The sequence below is a fragment of the Mastomys coucha genome, unplaced genomic scaffold, assembly GCF_008632895.1.
Source record: "Mastomys coucha isolate ucsf_1 unplaced genomic scaffold, UCSF_Mcou_1 pScaffold16, whole genome shotgun sequence".
Lineage (NCBI taxonomy): Eukaryota > Metazoa > Chordata > Mammalia > Rodentia > Muridae > Mastomys > Mastomys coucha.
The window spans coordinates 3,301,612-3,324,056 of NW_022196898.1; the positions used below are offsets into that span (position 1 = coordinate 3,301,612).

At 41.0% G+C, this 22,445-nt stretch overlaps 1 long non-coding RNA gene across 1 annotated transcript; it reads right to left on the minus strand.

Annotated features, from left to right (window-relative positions):
• Nucleotides 1-686: 686 nt before the first annotated feature.
• LOC116094455 lies at nt 687-10,324 on the minus strand. Its single transcript, XR_004120120.1, has 3 exons — nt 10,286-10,324; nt 9,210-9,293; nt 687-1,448 (listed from the first exon to the last, which is right to left on the minus strand). It is a non-coding gene; the product is annotated as an uncharacterized LOC116094455 (long non-coding RNA).
• Between the last annotated feature and the right edge of the window lie 12,121 nt (nt 10,325-22,445).

Below are 22,445 nucleotides of genomic sequence, written 5' to 3' on the forward strand. Positions count from 1 at the left end.
TTTACAGACTTGAGACTTTCACTCAAATATAAAGGGGAATGACAGTACTGGAAAACCACATCTTGGGGACCCTTGTGTGGGAAGGGTTCTCTGGCCCCTGGTGCAGTTGATCTGACTGTTTAGTAGTTCATATTCTTATTTGGGACCAGTGGGAAGGGGATGTGGCAAAGCCATGAAACCCACCGAGCTTGCCACATGCCTCACAGTAGGCCAATCAGCCCCTCCCCCGTCTCCCAACTGCACCTTTACAACTGTAAGTTGTAAGGGGAATGGGGGAAAGTAGCTCACCACAGGTTTATCAAGTGAAGGAAAAGCAGTTTCTTAGCCCTGACCTAACATGGGCATGATAGGTAGCCCAGGCTAGCCTTGGTCTGCTTGCCCCAGCCTTGCCGATGCTGGTGTTGTGAGTGTGTGAGCCTCCACCCAGCCCTGGGCTCACTACCTAGGCTAGGCTGCTTGGTCATGGAGCCTGGATGCCTGTCTCCACCTTGGCAGCACTGGGATTACAAGAGTGTGCCACCATGCCCGGCTTTTTACATGGGTTCTGGGGATCTGAACTCAGGTCCTCATGACTTCAGGATCCTTACTGACTGAGCCATCTCCCCAACCCTTGTATTTGTCACATTTACCAAGGACAGGTGGGAGACTGGAAGAGGGAACAAAACAGACAAGTGATCACCCAGATGGGTTCAATTTTAGTCTCTGTTTTACTAGTGTAACCTTTGTTAAGTTGTTTACATGCTTTAGTTGTCAGTTTATTTTATGCAGAGAATGTAGTAACACATATGACACATGGTGTAATAACACACTTGACACATAGTATGGTAACATACATGATATATGTAGTAACACATGACACATGGTAGAATAATACACTTGACACATGCTGCAAAAACACATGACACATAGTATAACATATATGACACATGGTGTAGTAACATACATGACACATGGTGTAATAACACACTTGACACATGGTATAGTAACATATATGACATAGCATCGGATCTCCACTGCAATACAAATAAATTTTTTAGTTTCACTTTGTATCCAAAATTTCAACACTGAAAACTCCTACTGGCAATATGAAGAAAATTATCTATACAATTAAGTAGACATAAATATTTCTCTTAGTCCTCTCAAGAGACACTATGAGGGCAGGTGGAAGGTGGAGTTTATCAGTGAGCAGTGCACTCCGGGTAACATTGCCCTCAAAGGCACTGTCTGGATATTTGGGTAGACAGGGACAAGCTTCCCCCAAATGTAAACATCCATGTGCATGGTGTTGAGTGCTCGCTTGATTCTTCACTTTTCTGCTTGGTAGATAATCCCTGAATGCTCACTGTCCTCTCCGATTGCAGAATTGGTTCCTGTCGCCCAGTCCATTAAACAGTAGGGCAGAGGTGAACTAATATACTTGCCTTCTATGACCAAGAACTCAGGAGGCACTGCAGGGAAATGGGGTGAGCTTAGAGACTTGTTGGATTTAAAAAAGACTCCAAATAATTACATATTTATATGAATACTTTCTAGGCCTTATAAAATCTGCGTGTTATAAAGCACTAGTTGTTGTTAAGTAGGAAAGGGCTCCCTGCTTTGCAGCAGAGCCCCACACCGCCTCCAGAGTTACAGATGTCTCCAACAACAGGAACAAACAAACACACAACGATAAAAGGAAACACAGACCCTCATACTCAGAGGGGACGTACCAGGGTTGCTTTGGACAAAGCAAATTGTGTGTGTGTGTGTGTGTGTGTGTGTTTAAAAGGGGTCACTGCAGAAAAAATAATGTTTTTCCCCAAAGTTATTTTTGAAAACACCCATTTATTTGAGAGCATTTTGTTATGATAGACTAGAATGGTTGAGATGTATTCTGCTTTCCTGGAACAACCTGCAAGCTAAAGGGGAAGGGATAAGCTGACCCAGTGGTATTTGGAGCTAGACAAATGTTACAAATATTTTTCTCCTGATGTTTGGGTTTTTCTAAACCAAAAACATTTGCCTTAGCTCTTGAGTTTTAACAAGCTATTTGTATTTAGAGGGAACTTATTCCATATGTGTTTAAATATGCTCACAATTCAATCATTAATGTGTTGAGTTCTAGGTGAGCATGAACCCTGTATACATCTTGTATGCTGCCTGTCTCACCACACAAACTAGGATTCTATCAAAGGGACAGATTTTCCCACTGGCTTTGTAGCCTGAATTATAATTGCACAGACAAGATTCATGAGGATCTAATTTAGTGGGTTAGTACCACAGGATTTCCAATTTCCAGAAAGGAAATACGCTTATTAGTAAATATACCACCAAGAAAAAAAGATAAGGAAGGAAGAAAGCGTCCTAAGGTCCCTTATGTCTTGTCCAGTATTGACTTTAAATGGTAGTGGATGTGCTATAGCTACAAACCAGAAGATTGGGGTAGAGTCTAAGTAGTAACTTGGGTTATCACAGATATGGAAAGAAAGGGAAGAAAACAAAATCCTATCCACTGACGCCATAATGGGTTCTACATCTGAAAGACTTATTCCTACAGAGTCTTATGGTAACTTTAAAATCTCAGTTGCAAGGGAAATAGAATCCAGGCAGGTTGTCACCCCCACACAGTGGTGTTTTAAGTTTCAGGAAGAAAGGGCAGCCACTGAAGTAAGACAATCTGCAGATGTGACAGAGGTTCCCACTGATACCTGTAGTGGACAGAAACAATAGGAATCCATGACCTTGACAGCCAGACTCAGGGAGGGCTCAGCTCCCATCTCAATAGTCCCGTGTGGCTGTTTCTCTGAGTAAGACATGTCCAGTAACAACTCCAACAACCACAACAGAGCACTCAAACCCACTCCGTGTCCAGTCACAACCCAGCAATCCACACCAGAGCATCCAAATCCACTGTAACAGCTGCAGACTCATACTTAGATCACTGAGTTCAAGCACGTAGACTTGAGGAGGAAGTTTTCCTTCTAATGAATGCCTACGACTCATCAGGATGCCCAGCCTTCTTCTGCGAGCATTTTCTGTGGGTGTGGACAAGCTAGGCATAGAGAGCAGACCTGGAGCAACGGGGAGAAATGGCCACATGAACTAAAACACATTTGTCAGAATCTGGATGCCTTCTGGCTTTCACACAGCTGCCTTCTTTTTGATAGTTGGCTATAATACTTAAACATGTGCCTGAGAAGTAGGTCACACACACACACACACACACACACACACACACATGCGCGCGCGCGCGCACACGCAAACACACACCATTGTGTTATCATTTCCTTACCACATCAGAAACCACACTTCAACTCACTGCATCCTGATATGAAATGCCAACATGTGCAAAATCAGTGCTCTAGCTCTGAACTGGTAAGGTTGAGAACAGTTCCAACAGTTCCCCCACACCAGGCTGGGAACAACCACTTTATTCATACCCAGCTTTCAAACTGATCCCGTGTGTGAGGGAAAACTAGCACATGCTGAATGCCTCCTCCATCCAAGGCTTGACATGTTTATTAGATCATTTAGTCTACCAAAGGCCCTGACCGATGGTTTGAAACCTGCTGTCGTCACTTTCCAAGGGATTATACAATAAACATGTGAATTATTCTACAACTTTTCAATGATTAAATGGCATTATACCCAGTGAATATATCATAGGTTCTTTAGTACTCCTATATTGTGGACCAGGTGTTGAATGTTTTAATTCTTTGATGTTGTATATAATTGCAACAGTAAACTACCCTTTTATGAGTTTTTTCATCTGTATAATAATAGAATTTTGTTACATATGTCACATTATTTCTCCATAGATGAAATTAATTTCTACTCCCCGCCGAGATTACAAATTCTCTTATAACAAACTAGCATCTCCTTTCGGTGTGTAATTAAGCCTCGGCTTTATCACTTCTAATCACTAATTAGATAAACCTTTTTAAAAGGCTTCAATTTTTATTAATTTTTTTAGCTCTGTGTATTTATGTGTGTCTGTACAGGTGTGTGCACATAGGTGCAGTTCCCAGAGAGTCTGTAAAAGAGCATCAGATTAGAGCTACATTACAGGAGGGCGTGACCCACAGGACTTGGGTCTGGGAACTAGGCAACAAGGGCTCGTAACTGTCTCTCTGCCTCCTAGAAATCTTACTCTGTGGTCTTAAATTGTCAGGAGTTTCTCTAGTTTACTGGTTCTTTTTATGTGTTTGCTTCTTTTGGTGCAAGGGAATCAAAGCCAGGACCCTGAGGATGCTAAGCAGCTGCTCCACCACCGAGCTACCTCCCCAATCCCAGTCTCTGCTTATAGTTACAAGAACTCAATTCTTAGATTTATCAATTGTGATATGTTTTAGATTCAAATGTTCATTTGCTTTTCATTTTTCTGCTAAAGTTCCTTTTCAAAAACTTCTTTATGAAAATTTCTAATTACTGGGCACAACGTTTAAATTCTTCTTTCCTTTTCATGTGATAATATAAGCATTGGAAGTTATGATTATGCCCCCGAGTGCTGTTTTGATCACATCCTATAGAATTTACTAGATAATGGTTTCCTTTTCAGAAAGGCTACAATTGCAGATTGATTGTCATTTTGAGTAGATAATGAGTCACAAGAGTAATTTTAATTTAATGCTGAAGCAGAGGGAGGATTTTGTTTTGTTTTTAACCTTTATCACTAATTTCTGGTATTGCCTTATGATGGTCTGGGAACTGGGCCTGCCCACTTCATTTGATCTCTTTGGGAGTTATTAACTTAGATATCAATTTCCAACCCACTGTTATTGATTAACCAATGCAACACTTAGGAAAAAAAACTAATTCTGTGGAAATCACAATAGCACAAAGGGCAAAAGCAGAACTTATGCTTGGAGACTAGAGAATCCTAGAAACTTGCACACAGGCGTGGCTTCTTCATCTTGACAGTGATGCTCCCACATACCTCTGTGAAATCGTAAGGCTGTACAGAGCACATCATTTTCAGTATAGGATCAATAGATGTGATATATGGATTCTTGAGAACAAGACATCTTTTCAAAAAGATCAATACATTGCTGTTAACTTGAGCTAACTGACTATAACTAAATCATTTTTATTTATTTTTTTGCCAACATATGTCATGGCTTGTCAAAGATAATAGAAAGTATTAGGGTACCACTGCCAATCTTTTACCAAATGATGAAATGTAGCGCTCTGTATTCCTATGATTTTCCACTCTTCATATTTGTAGACAGTTTAGCAGTTTGACAAGGACTTCAGTGCCAGTAACAATACAGCATAAGCCTTATCTTTAACTAGGGTTTCTCAAGGCTGGGACACAATTCAGAGGTAAGAAACTTTCCAGCCAGGTTTTGACTTTCAACCCTTTTCTAAACCTCTAACTAAAATAATAAAAATTAGAACCTAAACCAAGCTTTTCAAATTTGAATGTGCATAGAAATCACCCAAGACTTTGTGGGGAGGGGGGTGGGCTGCTAGAGATTGAGCATATGATTTTAAAGACTATTTTACAGCTAAAACCACACTTAACCACACTGTGCAACTTACACAAGGGTGTCCAGCCATCAAGACACAGGCTGAATAATGACAAACAGGGACTTCTTCACCACAGAGGACGCTCTGTATTTTCTCTTAGTCTCTCACCTATACGTGCTTGTCTCTGTGCCTCCCGACCCCAGCAACATACGCCGTTCTCTGTTCCATGCAATATAGCCAGACCCTGGTTTCAGACACACACACACAAACACACACACACACACACACACACACACACACACACACAGTCCATTTAGTGTTGCTTGCGCATGTGCACTTATGGGTGGCACTTGGGACCGGATAACCTGTCAGGGGTCTCGTGCCTGAAGAAGATTACTTTCTCCCTCTCTCAGCAGCCATTATTGCCTGTAGCAGCTCATCTAGGGGTCTTGTGAGATTTCCCTCAGCACGTTGCTTTAGGTTCCTGCCTGTAACTGTGTACACCATAGATATAGCTCAGGAGCAGTAGGCAGCTGGCACACATCCTGGATGAGCTGTTATCGTTTTTTCCTTCTTCGCATCCACCCATTATAGACAGATTTATGAGAAACAAAACACTGTGTGTTTCTAGTATCTTGAAGGACTTAGTCTGCACAGTGACTGGGTCAGTGCCACTGACAGCCAGGGAGGCTCAAAGACTCAGCCTTGCTGCTTGCTAACTTTGCCATTGGACTCCCATACACAGTGTGCGTGTGAGCGTGTGTGTGTGAATGTGTGAGTATGTGAATGTGAGTGTGTGTAAAAATAGTCTCTCTTCAATTTTTAAGAATATACTGTGCTCACTCTCCTGTTACATTATTGTAACCAAATGCTTGAAACTTTAAATCTCCTTTTCTCTCTTCTCTCTTCCAAAGACTGTTAAATTCTCTTCCAGCTGGAAGGCACCCACACATCAACAGTTTTTATTTTATCTTTCCCCCCATGTCTTCTTTATATTTAATGCTTTTTATTTATTTTTTATTACACTGGTAATATTTTGGTTTTAGTTTTGCTCCCATGTTCATTCCTTTTGCTTTTTTTGTGATAATTTGATGATTCAGTTAGGAGTTGCATCAAGATTTAATAGTCAAATGACTTTAGCAATAAATCTAGTGGTAATTTAATCTCCAGATACCATTTGGTCTGCAACTATGACCAATTAATAAAGTCCTACTTTACTGCTTGGCAAAACAGAAACAAAAACAAAACCAAACCAAAAAGAACCACTTTGATCATTTCCCTAAGAGTCAACAATCTAAAAATCTTTTTAAAAAAACTGTTTTTTTTTTGTTTGTTTTTTGTTTTTTTGAAAGGGGTATTACATGCACTGGGATTATATGTGTAAGCCAAAATGCTTGGCTACTAATTTTTTAAATTAGTCTGCACCATCTAAAAACCAAAACTCCTGGGCTGGTGAGATGGCTCAGTGGGGAAGAGCACCGACTGCTCTTCGGAAGGTCATGAGTTCAAATCCCAGCAACCACATGGTGGCTCACAACCACCCATAATGAGATCTGACACCCTCATCTGGTGCGTCTGAAGACAGCTACAGTGTACTTACATGTAATAAATAAATAAATCTTTAAAAAAAAAAAAAAAAAAAAAAAAAAAAAAAAAAAAAAAAAAAAAACCAAAACTCCTTATTTGTTCGCCCTTATGAAACTCTTCTCAAATCCTTTAAAAATTCCATCCGCCCTAACTGAAGCCTTGAGACTCAGACACGTTTGAAAACAGGTCCCTTTCCACACTTCTTTTTCAAAGCTGTGATTTATTGCTTCTTTATGTGAATTTAGACTAAAGTTACCCACTTATCAATAAATTTAACTTCCTCCTGTAACAGAGCCCAGACCTCAGTAGGACCCAGGACCTTAGCACAACTGACTCCATGATGGAAGTACCATTCCGGTTGTAAAATTCAGTATGTAGACAGTGCCACCTGCCAAAAATAAAACAAGGGCCTAATCCATCAAAGTCAATATAGTTCTGGGAAAGTCTCTAAATGTACTAACTTGCCTTTTAGGTTCTATAGCTCCACTTCTGGCTAACTGTTCTTGTTAACCGAAGTATGTCAACCCAGAACATGGTTTTTTTTGTGCTTAAAAGCTCATCCCAAGAAAGGCTCACTGCTACACTGGAATCCCGATTACCCAGTGCAGTCAGTCACCAGCCAGCTGATCAAGACTTTCTATTGGCTAACACCCATGTCCAAGCAGTCTTCTCTGGTGACTACCCAACAACGGTTCCATGAGGTAATTGGTATGTCAAACCAACATTCATTGAGCAAGATAATTGGCTGTCATTTGCCAGAGATTTATTAAAATAAATAGATCAAATGTGCAGCATTTAGCATGGGAGCAGTTTTCTTCAGTCACTCCCTGAGCACTTCTAAAGCTGAACAAAACAGGCCCACTCTTATTCACGACAAGATTAATTATAAAGATGGAAAGAACCCCAGTGGCTAAGAATGGTAGGTTAAATGACATTTCATGCTCCTGAAACCTAAGACCAAAGTACAAGATCTTAAAGACATTCACCCATGAGAACAACGAGTAGAGGAGAAGGAATTGGTAATAAAATTGTGTGAGGTGGAAAACAAGAGAGTGGATGATAAATGGTACTGCAAGGTTTGAAAGCCTGAGGGATGCTGCCAGTGGGAAAGCCATGTGCAACTCCGTTAAAGTGTAGAGCAGTGATTCCCAACCTCCCTAACACTGCGACCCTTTCATACAGCTCCTTGTGTTGTTCTGACCCCCGACACAAAATTATTTTCTTTGATACTTTATAAGTGTTACTTTGCTACTGTTACGAATTGTAGTATAAATATTTGTGTTTTCCAATGGTCTTTGATGACCCCTATAAAAGGGTCCTTCAGTACCCAAAGAGGTCATGACCTACAGGTTGAGAACCATTGGCATAAAGACTGGCTACATGGGAACACCATGGATTTGGGTCAGTGGAGCTAAGAGCAGGATAGCTTTCAATTGTCTGTATTTATGCCAGCTTCCCCACAGAGCTCCTACTCCAGAAAGCCTGAGCCTAGCAATCATTTGCCTTGGTTCAAGCCTGAAGGGTTGTTTGAAAGACCGTGTAGATTCTGATATGGAAGAAACTGTATATAGTCAAGGAGGGCCGCATGTACTGAAAATAAATAAACCCTTGAATCTCCATTCTGACCCAGCTCCCCAAGCACTGGTGCCCAGACCTGTGCCTGAGCCAAAGGAGCTTCACTTGAAATGTGAGCATCGCAATAGAATGTTGCACAAGGTTATAGACATTATGGATTCCAGGAGTGTGTTGTGTGTCCCAACTATTAGTCACGTATAGAGCTGTCTTTTAACTTTTAAGAGTCTCTTTATTAAAAAAAATATAAGAAGATAACTAAGATCAAAACACACAAGGAAAGTCTCAGATGTGAAAAATAGAGATGAATATTCACAAGCAGGAAAAATCAAGCTGGAAGAAACAGAATCCATGTAGAGAGTGTGGAAAGATAATTTTCAATGTTACTTGAGGGATTAGAAAAGACACAAAGTAGTAAAAAGACAATTAAAAAAAACAGTTTAAAGGGAAAAAAACATAAGTTAATGGTACTATAACAGAAATTAAAAAAAAAAAAGAATACAGATGGCAGATAATAAAACAAAACTATCTAAAACAAAACAACACAACAACAACAACAACAAATAAAACAACTTTAACTGGAAGAAAAAGAAAATACTCACCTGACAGGGGAGACACTGTAACTCTGAAGCTGGTTTTCAGGAGGAAGTGTACTCACCCTTACGGTTTGTCCACAAAGGTTGGAACTTTACTCAGATGTTGATATGAACACAGGAGAGGAATGGGGAGAAAGCACAGGGGATGATTGTTCTGAGAAGACCAAGACTGGAAAGCTTAGCTCAAAATTCTAGAGAATGGAGAAACTGAGGCAGGGTTTGGAGTGCATAATGACAGTGACACAGACAACTGTGGAAACCCCAAATTAAGGAAATTCTTATGTTAAGCCAACTGTGTGGTGAAATAAAGTACAGAAAGTTGTATTTCCCAGTCATTCAGTTATAATTGTCATTTGCATACAATGATTATGTACACATGGTTCATGTAGAAAATGTAAATGGGCAGGGACTAGCCAGAGAAAAAGAAAACCAGAACCTTGCTTCCCTTAGAATGGGAAATCAACAACGTCTAAGGCCGAAAAAGTAAACGGTACACTGCTCGGAAATGTGATGGCAAATCCTTTAAAAAGTGAATATACGTTCAGAAATGGGAAGGGGGTGAAGACATTTGTTTGGTTTCTAATTTTTTTAGTTACTACTATTAACAGGCCTGGAAAAACAATCTGATTATACAAATGATAAAATTATGATTTTTAATATTTCAACAAAACTAAAAATCTAGTATATAAATAGAATTATTGGAAAAACCCCTCATATCAAGGGGAGACAAATTAGAAGGTATCAAGGAAAGAAAGATGACTAGACAAGAGAGAGAAGCCGACAGCCCCAATCCTGTTCTCACAGTTATACTGGGGTTGGAGGGAGCCGCGGAAATGGAGTCTGCGAAAACCAAACTGCAAGAGGAGGCACCTCATCCTGCTTAGAATGCAGCCTCCAGAACCTCAGTATGAAGCAATTCTGTGATGAGTTGGGAACAATAAAAGCAGACACCACTTAAAGAAAGCTTGTGTGTGAAGGAGACCCAGGCGGAAAGCGCCCTGTGTCACTTGCACCTCCCCTAGCCAGTGCCAGTTTCCCTGCCTGCCTTCCCAGCAGGCCAGAGCTCCCCTCCCATCACGCACCTGGTGATGGCTGCTGCCTGCTTCCCTGCCTGCCGTCCCAGCAGGCCAGAGCTCACTTCCCATCATGCATCTGGTGATGACTGCTACATTTCCTCATCTGATAATCCACCAGTGTGGGGAAATCCCTTTTCTCTCAGTTTTAGCAGTCAAGGTTAGCATTTCAAAAGTCTATTGAGAAAGTACATTTAAAAGGAACAAAACAAACTTGCAAAAATAAAAATAAAAAAACTAAACAAAATCATTTTTCTTTCCAAAGCCCATTCTACATCCCTGGCCACAGAGGGGTGTGTCTTAATGGACGCCCTTATAAAAGCCCCAGCTTCAGTTTCCTTTTCCAGCTTCAACTTTATCTCAGAATCTTGGTTCAGATCACACGTCTAATAGAAGAAGAAGAAGGAATTGTAGAGTTATATAATGGGAAGTAAATTTCCAGAAACAAAATTACAATGAAAAAGAAGATAAATACAGAATTTTTAACGAAGATTTGATTTGTTTAAACAAGTATCAGTGAATTATCACTTTGCTCTGTGTTTTCCTTTTATTCTTGTTTTAAATTTTAAAAATTCCTTCTTTTATTTCTTTCCTCATCTGTAGTAAAAGATGAGGAAAAAGATCGGCTCATGTAAAAAAACAAAAACAAAACAATAGACACTTGGTTATCTTTCTGTCCCCTCCCTTAGCCCCTCCCATCTTTGAGAGTTTTGTTGCCCTTGAACTTGAGGCTTCTGTGCCTCAGTAAGCCAAGTGGTAGCTTGCAGCTGTGAAGCACCACAGGTCACCTCTTGCTGACAAAGAGGTGTTAATCAGAAAGTGTGCCCTTTCAGGGCCTTCCTGGCCAGAAGACACCCAGCCAAGCATTCTCTTTCAGTTGATGTGTTGATGGCGCCTAGCCTCCTTTTCCCAAGACAGAGTCTGTTTCTCCATTGTAGCGGCTGGGAAAGTGACCTTCATTATATCGAGGAAAGTAGCTGAGAAACCCTGAGCTGACCATGAGAAGAGTTTCTGTTTGGATTAATGATAAAGACCAAGGCCTGTCCTTCCCACTCCCTGACAACTGTTTTTCAGAAACAAACCCAATAGAATTTGTACAGAATGTAAGAAGTACTATGTGTTTGTAATGGCAAGTGTCATTGAATAGAGACTTCTGATGGAATCCCAGGGACAACATCAGTGTTTTTTTGCCACTTGTTATTGTTATCATTTATGTCTGTTATTTAGATCAGTGTGGAAACGTTTTGTGTTAGCTTCATTTTTCTAAAAATTATCATATAAAAATGGGTCTAAAGAATGAACGGGGGAGCCAGGATACAGGTTTGTGGAAGAGTGTTTGCCTAGCATGTGCAATACACTTGCTTCAACTCCCAGCATGACCAACACAGGCAGAAATTACTGAACTAGTGTTTCTCTTTTCCAGTCCAAAAATGCAGTTAAACAGGTAATCATGGCATCTGTGGATTTTTTTGGAGGGGTAGTGCTGACATTTTAACACTAAAGCTACTGATCTATGACCACTAATAAATTTCTGCGTTGATTATTGATGTTTACATTTTTTAGTCAATGTTTTTTAGTCTTAAGTACATGAGCATGATTTTGCCTGGATGGGAAATCTAAACTAGTCATATTCAAGAGCAACAGTGAGCTGGCTCAGGGTGTTAAGAGAGGACATGGAGGTGACTAATCAATCCATGGTCATAAAGTCAGTTCTGCAAGCTAGGAAAACCCAAGAGACCAACCAACAGGACTACAGTACCCCAGCAGCATGCTAGATACACATTCCTAAATGAGGAGATGGTAGGTCAAGAAGACTTTGCCATGATATAATAAAATAAAGATAAAATCTCCAAAGTCAGAGATTCCATGAAACTGATTCATGACCCTCCTATTAGTAATGTGAATCCCACATTTCCAAAGTATAGAGTAGGCACCTTTGGCTTCATGGTGAAGTCATTATAAAACTCAATAATGACTTGACGAAATGTCTGGAGGCCTGCTTCTGGTATGACATGTGTCATGTGGTCTCAAGGTCTTGAGTAGCCACTGGTCAGCACTGGGGCCTGAACCATCTTCTTAGGGAAGTTCCCAAGCCTTGGAGAACTGCTCCTGAAGATTGTATACTCAGGGGAATAAGCAGAGAAAAGTAAATGTAAATACATTAAAAATGAAAACCAAAAAAACAAAAACAAAAACAAAAAAAAAGCAAAGGTTTTAAGACCAGAGCTATCAATCACCTAATCTACAATACGTAGCTGTTTGTGGAGATGGTATGCCAGATTGGCTCCCTCTGAAGGGGGCTTACCATGTGAAGGTCTGTTATTCCACTGAGCAGCAGCACATACCAGCCTCCACTACAATGAATTGAATAAGGCTAGGTGACCACCTTTCAGAAACCAAGGACATCCAAGATCACTGTCAGCCAGGGCCAGAGGATTCAGAATCTCTTCCACCGACCAACTGTAGACTGGGATTAGTGCTGGTCGCAATATATGGCTAATTCTCCATCTTTCCTCACTCTGGTGTGTCCATTAGCCAGAATTGTGGGAAGTCTTTGATCTGGTCATTTCTCTCTGTTTCAGTGGGTTCTTAACATGATTAGTCTTTGATGTATGGTTCTATCCCTCCATATATCATCTTGGATGCAGAAGTTTTCGTCTATGGTACGTTCTTAACTGACTTTATGAGCACTTTTATTCTAAAAGAAAGGAAGACAGACCCAGAGGGCTGACATTTAGTAAGGATGCTGGGTTGTTAGTGCCATTGCTTTTGTACTGACTTGGAGGAACCTATTTAACAAGGGAAAATATGCCTCTTGTACACCAAGGACATCAACTGATGATAATAGGTTTGAAAAATGATCAAATGAGTAATTAGCATTAAATGTGTTTAGTTTCACACCACAGGAAACAAGCCTAGAAAAGGGGCATTGCAGGCTTGACACGTGGGCTTGTGCCTGTTGCTGAGTTCCTTAGAAGAAAATGTTTTTAAAAATTGTGTTAGACAAATTAAACCTTAGTTATTCACTAGCCAGAGGCAGCACATTTGAAATTTAAAGTCTGTCTCTAATCACCACACTGTACGAAGTTCTGTTCTGCTAGCTTTAGGCCAGTCATTTGACCTATTAGTGGTTCACATTTCCTCCTCTTCCAAATGTGTGCAGTAGTGGTTATATTCATGAAAAATTATCACGAACAACTTGGGAAGTTTTGATGTAATGATATACTTCTTCCATAGGGTCTATTACTGACTTTGCTGCCTTGAACATAATAGGCAACTCAATTAATGCTCATCACATTGATGGATGGGTGGATCAATGTCTGGATTGATAAGTGAGCAGGGAAATAAATGATCTAAATGTGGTTTGTGATGTCTTCTCACACAAACAAGCCTAGAATACTTTATGGTGTGCCTGTGTCTGTGCGTATGCTTAAAATATTGTCCACTCATGCCAGCTCATTGCCAGTGGGATTGGTCTTCCTCCTCCACCCCTGCCTGTCAATTTGCTCTCACTCCTTTCTATGTCCTTTTTCTTTCTGCAGGCATCTCCTGCCCTTTAATCTCTTACTCCCTAAATAATCTCACTTACTCCTCAGTCATTTCAGCACCAACCCAGATTGTCCATGACTGCTCTGCAGAGGTGAGGCAGATCAAAACACAGATCACTCACCCAGAGAACCCAGAGAAATAAGGTCAGTGCTCAACAGTGGCATCCCTTTGAGCCTGTCATTTCCTATTAAGCATGTCACCAACAGCTGACTCTGAGAAAAAAAGAACATAAAGCACTCACAAACTTTGGGGATGTTTCAAAACAGATTGTCATGTGGACACTTTTGGGAAAAGAAAGGTTCCTTGGCTCCAGAAGATCAGTCAGCGATCAACTACATAGCATAGTTTACCTAGCGGGGCTTGGTGGTGTAGGCTCACCGCCCCCCCCCCCCCAATCACTAAGAGGCTAACTCAGGGAGGTTATGAACTCAAGGTCAGCTTGAGGAACTCAGTGAGACACTGTCTCAAAATAATAAAAAAGATACAAGAGTTCTCTGGATAAAATTCAATGGTATGATCATTTAACACACAGTAGAATATAGGCCCAATCCTCAGTACTGAAAGAGAGTTGGGGAGAAGGCTTATCAAAACTTCTGTGGGCTTATGTCAGTGTATGATGACAGCTTTGAATTTAATATATGCTCTATAATATCTCTCTTGAACTTCATGACCAAATCAAAATAAGAATGTACTCACTTTTGTGGCTGTTTTAGTTCATGCTGAAAGTTCAGCTCTCTTTTCTCTAAGCCTTTCTCTTTTCTCATAGCTTCCAGGTTTTATTTTAGCTTCATTTTTTTTCTGAGACAGGGTTTCTCTCTGTAGCCCTGGCTGTCCTGGAACTCACTCTGTAGACCAGGCTGGCCTCGAACTCAGAAATCCGCCTGCCTCTGCCTCCCAAGTGCTGTGATTAAAGGTGTGTGCCATCACCACCCGGCTTAGCTTTAATTTTAAATTTTTGGTAACTTGAAAGAAAGAGGGGAGAGCTTCCGGGTCAGTGCAGCCTAACTACTCCTTTTTCAAGGTTTCCAAGCTACAAATGTCAGTCCATTCTGCTTGTGACCACTGGGCAAAGCCTGCCTCAGATGCTTCACAAACAGTGACTTTTTAATCAACATGCTTCAAGAAAAGATGGAGTCAGGGCCAGAGCTGGAAAGAGGCTTGGAGTTAGTGCTGGAAAGACCTGTAAAATTTGGCTGGTAATGCATTTCTGCACTGATCAGTCATTTCTAGTAATTGTTTTCAAACCTCAAAAACAGCATAGGAGTTCTGTCAGTGAGATTTTTTAAGCCTTTTTCATAATAGTTCAATCTTTAAATCCGTTGTTTTCAAGACTGATTTCAGAATTTACTCTTTTTTTTCTTATTGATCCTGAATAGAGATGTCCTCAGAAACATTGGCATTCTCTATTTTCACCCAACAAAACAAGGTTAGATACCACATGCTCTCATAGGCAGAGTTTTTAAATCCTGATAGAAGTTGAGAGTGGAGTGGTAGAGGCAGGGAGATGGAATTGTTGATCAATGGACATTAAGTCACAGTTAGAGATGACAATCGGCTGTACTTTTGTTTTTAGACAGTGCTGTCCAAACTCTGCTTCCCCCTCCTGCCCTTCCTGGCTGATCCTTTGCCAACACAACTGGTGGATTCTGGGAGGATAAGCAAGGACGGCAGGGAGCTAAATGACCTTAGGAGGCAGGGTGATCACTGCGAGAACAGACTCTCCACTCTCTGGACACAGCTTCAGTGAGACAGAGCATTTTAACGGGGTAACAAAGGTTATCCAAACCTTTGGGGTAAGTAGGGGCTATCAGAGTGATTGTACATCATTGGCCTGGACCAGTGTGCTGGGATGCCTCATTTGCATAAGGAGGAACCCCAGGTGCTGCTGCACATGATCATATAAAAGGAGAAGTTTAACGTGGCTACCAGGCTATGTGACCTCCTCCGGTAGGCAAAACTGGGAGCACAGGGCTACATGTGCAGGAACATGCAGGCCCAGGGAAGGGGAGGTTCGATTCTCCTCTTGCCCTGAGCCTGCCCCCTCCCTCATCTCATGGCTCCCTGGTCCCACAAGACAAGATCTGGCTTCATACCCCAAACTGGTCTCTAACTCACTATCCTCTGCCACTTACTCCCCAGTGCTGAAACTACAGGCATGCAACACTAATCCTGGTCTGCTGGGGTAAGTTTGCACAGTAGAGTGACCAGAAATAATAATCATATGCTGTAATTACCATGTATATTTCAGCTAAAAGGAATTTTTAATGTTTTTACATATAGAAGTGACATATATTTATCATGACTTAAACATTATATGATATATGAAAGTATTGAAATAACATATAGCATTTCATAAAGATGTATAATATTGTATGTTGATTTAAAATATAAAAGGAAATAGAGGGCATGGAAGGATATGAAAGGCATGGATCTCAACTACTTCATCTCTGAAGTGACTACTGGTTCTCACCCTCATGCCCATTGCCCAAATCAATGTTATGTCTCCATATAGATTACAGAAGTCAGGACATATGTCCCTCATGGGTAATCCTTGCCCAATCCCATCTCTACCAGCCACATGCTCAACCGCATTATTTTGAGTTCTTCATGATGAATAGGACATCTATGAATAGAAGAGTTAAATGTATTCTTGGATCTCCTTCACATCGCTGGATTTTGTCTTCCTCTTCACTGTCTCCCGAGGCAGACTCTCACCATGGTGAGCAGAAGTTTACATGGCATCATTTCTAGATCAAGAACTAAAAAAAAAATCACCCGCCATCTAGGCTTTCTACCTCAGCTCTTGAAATAAACCTGATTGGGGCTACAGTGCACACATCCTCAACACTGAACGGGTCAGTGTGTCTGAGAATGATGAACACCGCAGTCAGGCCCTCCTATGGCTGAGAAGATGGGGTTGTGAGCATCACCACTCAGCAACACTTTAAGACAGAAGAATCTCAGAAAGGCAAAGATGTGGCCGTAACAAGAAACTAGCAAGTTATGACAGTAGGGAAATAAAGCCACCAGCTGTGCCACTGATAAAGCTGTTCCTTCTTACTCCTTCCTGTTACTGCTTGCTCGTTGCTAGTCAATAACAACACACAACTGCTTATGTCTTTCTAAGTTTCACTTGTAGAAGAAAACTATAGCTCTAATCATCTCTCGCTATATTATATAATTTTCTAGTTTAAGAGTCATATCATCCATTTTCTGTAACTTTATATAAACAAAGTGCTGAGTTTTGTTTTGTTTTGTTTTTTAATGTCAGCAAATGTTTTGATAAGAGGGAAAGGATGTATTGGTTTTGGGTTTGGGGGCGGTTTTTTTTTTTTAATATGTCTTTAATATGTCTCACATGTGTTCCTTCTTCAGGATGTTTCTTATGAGATGGACAGTTTATACACATTTTTATTCAAATCCATGCATTTTGTTAGTGCCTAGAGCGAAGCATTGACTGATGCACACACTCAGCCAAGAGGACTATTATTATTTATTGATAATATTAAACACGAGAACAATCGACATGCCTTGGGCCTTGAACTGGCGATTTAGCCATTACAGAAAACACAACCTGCCTTCCCAGCATTCACAGCTTGCTATATAGGTCATTCCAATATGTAGCCACACAAAGAGCCTGTGTGTGTGTGTGTATGTGTGTATGTGTGTCTTTCTGTATGTGTGTCTTGTGTGTCTGTATGTGTGTCTGTGTGTCTCTATGTATATGTGTCTCTGTGTGTATGATATATATGTGTGCCACTTGTATGTGCAGTATACTACTGCGAGCACACATGTGAAGGCCTGAGGCTGGTACTGAGTGTTCTCTATGTTCTCTCACTTTCCAATTTCTCTCCAGAAGCTGAGAGATGGCTCAGTGGTTACAAACACAATTCTTGCAGGTTACCTGGGTTCTCTTCTCAACTCCTACAGAGTGGCTCATTAGTGACTCTAACTCCACTTGCAAGTTTACAATGTCTTCTTTGGGCCATTCACACACATGTGGTATACATACATACACAGAGACAGAACATTCACAGGCACACCCAGGCACAGAGCACCTTTAACCCCCAAAGAGGAGACATTCATAGGCTGCAGGTACTAAAACTTTGGCTATATTTTCAGGGTCTGCTGAGCCTGCTGGAGAGGATTAGCCTCTTGAAAGGTCTAGTGGGTGTGTAAGCATCTCTGGAGGGAGAGCTCTATTCCCTGGGAACTACATGTTCAACGCCTAGAGGCAGCAGAATGGTGAAATGAAGGAACTGAAGGAAGTTCCTGTTTGGCTGAACCTCAGAGCACAGAGGACTAAAATGGGGACACGACTGGTGAGGGGAAACGAAACCAAATTGTGAACAAGCCACATGAAGGAGCTTTGAGTTTCTCCTTGGGCAGTGGGAAGTCACTGGATGTCGTAAGAAGAGAGATAGAATCAAATGTTCACTGGAAGTTCTCTGGCTTGAATATGGAAAGTAGATTGGGAAAGACCCAGGGTAGAAAGAGAGGACAGCGAGGAAGTCATCACTGTAGCTGGGGAGCAAGAGTAAAACAGAAGGAACCAAAGTGTTCAAGGTAAGTCTGACAGAGCACAGAGAGACTGGGTGTGGAAAGAGAAGACTAAGATAGGTAGCAAGAGCCACATGAGGGTTCCTAATTATCATGGGTTGGATTGAATCATTCAAGTGCATATGTCAAATTCTCAAAATAAGGACACCTCCCATGGTGTCCTTATTTTGAAATGGGATTTTTACAAAGGTGATCGGCTGAAAATGATGTGGCTGTTATTGTTTTTAATGTGAATTACCATCTGTGTGCTCATTTATCTGAATACTTTCTCTCCAGCTGTTGGCTTTGTTTGGGGGAGGGTGTGAGACCTCTGGGGCGCAGGGCTAACACAGAACATTAGGAACAGGCATTGAGGGCTAAAGTTCAGCTTGGCTCCCAGTCTTGCTTTTGCTTCTGAGTCAGTCAGTCACAGTGTGCACAAGTGTGACAAGTGTGACAAGCTCCTGCTGCTGTGGGGACTATATTACTTTGTCCCTTCTGGGGGTGGCGGGCTATCATCCCCGAAAACACGAGCTAAGTAATCATTCTTCCCTTAAGTTCTTCCACGACAGCAATGAAAAGCATCACTAACATGTGGTCATTTGTCCACCATGACTCATGTCTTGATATAAAGGAAGACTCTGGATGTGAAGGGAGCCCTACACAATGGAGGGAAAGATGAAGGGCTGCTCTATGCATCAGAGAACACCAAGCAAACTACAGTAGCTATGGGGAAAAAAATCTAGAACAGAACATCTTCAGAAGGCATCGATTTTGCTGAGTCAGGACTAACTTCCAATGCTGAGGACTTCAAGGCTGTCCTCCATTGGTGGTCTTTCTTTCTAGCAGCCCTCTCAAATTGGCCTGACTCCCTGGGTACTGCCATCTTTTGAACTGGTATAAGGGAAAACGTCTCTTTATATCAAGTAGGACCTCGGTGCCTAGAACGGAAAGTGACCAAGTGCTTATTGAATGAGTTAGTAGACAACACAGTCCTTAGACTCTGGAAACTTATATTGGCATAGGAAATTTATCTTAAAGAATATTTGGACTAGTGGTCCCTAGAAAGGAGGTGCAGTTTTGAGCACCTACATGGTGGCTAACAACCATCTATCACTCAAGTTCCAGAAGATCTGATGTTCTCTTCTGGCCTTCTTCAGAATGCACATGATACACAAATAATCATGAGCAAACACACACACACACACACAACACATACACACACACACACACACACATGAAAGGATTTATAAACATATTTTATAAAGAAAAGAAGATTATAGTTTAGACAATACAGAAAGCAGCAATATTTTATTAATCCATCAGATAATTCTCCAGCTCCCAAACTGACTTGATTAAAACCACAACAAACCTCCATCGGATTGGACCTAATCCATAGGGGCAGACTGGAGGTGGAAGCTGGTGCCTATGACATCACAACTGTGTTACTCTGAGCACTTCAAACCCAGCCACTAAAAGAACAATAGCAAAAGCCTTAATCATTCATCTAACTCCAGATGGGCGTATCCAACTGCAAAAACACAATAGGAACAAGCAAGACATCTTGTCTCCTGCAAAAATTACTAACCTCATAGTAATGATCCCTGACCAAGATGACTTAGACAAAACTTGAGATGCAAGAATTCAAAAGACTGATTATAAGTATAAGAAAAGAAAAAAACAACTCAAAACAGAGCCCAAATGTTTTCCAAAGGACAGATGAATGAAGGCATTCCATGATATGAAAATAAAATTTAATAAACACAAAAAATACTGAGGATTATCTAAGCTTATGCTCTGCTCTTTGACCAGTTGTGAATTTCTTTGTTAATCTCCATCCACGGCACAAAGATACTTTTCTGCTGAGGTTTTAGGACTGTAATCTGTGTACATAGGGATAGGAATTTAGACGGCAGCTTTATACTGTGTCCAAAGTGTGGAATAATCATCTACAACCGGGCATCTACACCACATTCTCTACCCAGCAGTGATCAGAGACAATCTCAGAAGAGATGGCAGAAAGACTATGAGAGCGAGCCAGAAAGGAATGGACTGGACAACCATGTCTTCTGGATATGGCAGGATCTGCTGCACTCATGAGATCATAACAGCTACAGATATGCACAAGATCAAGCCAGTTCCTCCTTAAGTATGGTGCGAAAGGGATTCACAGGCCTCACCCATAGCTGAGGAGCTATTGACAACTGATGGCTGCGGGAGGAGGGAGAGGCAGTTTGCTTTTGGTGTGAAGTCCCTGGTAGGTCAACCATGCTTCAGTGCGGGTCCCTCCTCACCATGAGTACATGAGTAGATATGGACAGCACAATGTTGAATCTGTGATACATACATGTGTGTGTATGTGTGTATGTATCAAAAGTGTGAGAGGTGAGGATCTGTGACGACATAGGGGAAGAAGCTGAAGGTGAACATGATCTAACCACACTGGATACATGTATGAAATTGTCAAAATAATTAATAAAATATTATATATTATATATTTTCCTTTTATCAAAAATAGATTTTTTTCTCAGAGTATCTTCTGATTGTGTTTTCCTTTCTGCCACTCCTCCTACTTCTTCCTCACCTTTCCTCTCATCTAAATCTACCCCTTTTCTGTCTCTCGCTAACAAACAAGCAGGCTTGTATGGGATTATAATATAATAGAATATGATGTGAATAAAGAAAAACTAACCCATTGGAATTGGAAAAACAAGCAAAAAGAGAAGAGCCCAAGAGAAGGCATAAGAAACAGAGACCTGTTTGTTTATGCACTCAGGAATCCCATAAAAATACTAAACTAGAAGACATAATAAATATGCAAAGAACCTACAGGGTAAAAAGAAAAAAAAGGAAACATCATATGTGTGTGTGTGTGTATTCACATTGATATATTACATATAACATAAATTTTAAAATAAGATATTTAGAATGAAGAAGATCTCTGATGTGACATTATGAGACAAGGACCCTCCAAAGATGCCGCGGAGCTGATGCTGTTGGCCGTCTGCTACTGGGCTTCATCCCACTCTGTAGCTTGCCCAGTGAGACTCCCTTGGAGGAAATTAAATTTACATTTACAAGTGGTTCTCAACTGGAGATTGCTTCTAGGTTAGAAATGGGGACATGTGCCCACTCCTTTCAGTTCTAGGACCGCATGGTACAGCCCCATGCGGGCCCTGTGCATGCTGCCTCAGATTCTGTGAGGTCACATGAGCATTGCTCGGCTGATACAGAGGCCTTGTTTCCTTGGTGTCCGCCATCCTCTCTGGCTCTTATGTCCTGTCTACCTCCCCTTCTTTGGGTTCTCTGAGCTCTGAGGGGAGGGATTTGCTGGAGACATCCCGCTTAAGGCTGGTATTCGAAGCTCTCTCACTCCCTGCTTGATATCTGGCTGTGGGTCTCTGTGTTTATTACCATGTGCAGCATCAGGAAGCTCCTCTGTTGGCGGTTGAGCAAGGTACTGTTGATCTGCTTCCTTGGCCCGAGTTGATATTATATTTTAAAAACAGGTAAAGAGCCAACCATGTGGTTGAATTGTTCTTAGAGGTTCACTGGCTTGAAACAAATGCAATTAAAAAAAATACAGGAAAATCTCTCAAGTGAAGAATCAAGGTTTAAAAGAACCATATACATATATGTATATGTACATGTATATATATATGTATATGTATATGTATATGTATGTTTGGTTTTAGAGGCAGAGTCTTATTATGTAGCCCAGGCTGGCTCTGAACTTGCAGTATTCATTCCTGGGCCTTCTGACTCTTGAGATTACAAGTATTTGATAACTTATTTGGCAAAAAAAAAAAATCATAAAAATATTTTGAAAAACTCACATTAAGGCTCATCAATTGGAAATTTCAGGGCAATAAATATGGAAAAATATGTAATAGCCTCTAAAGATTCTTAGGCAGTCAGGTAGTGCCACTCACACTTGCGTGATGGCGGTATTTGAGGCGAAAACTTCAAGGAAAGTCGGCCTCCTGCCTCCGCATTGTTGCCTGGCACCCCAGACTCAGAGGTGGCCCAGATATGTCTTTGTACTTGTGTGCTAGGAACTCACCAAGATATCATATTCTTA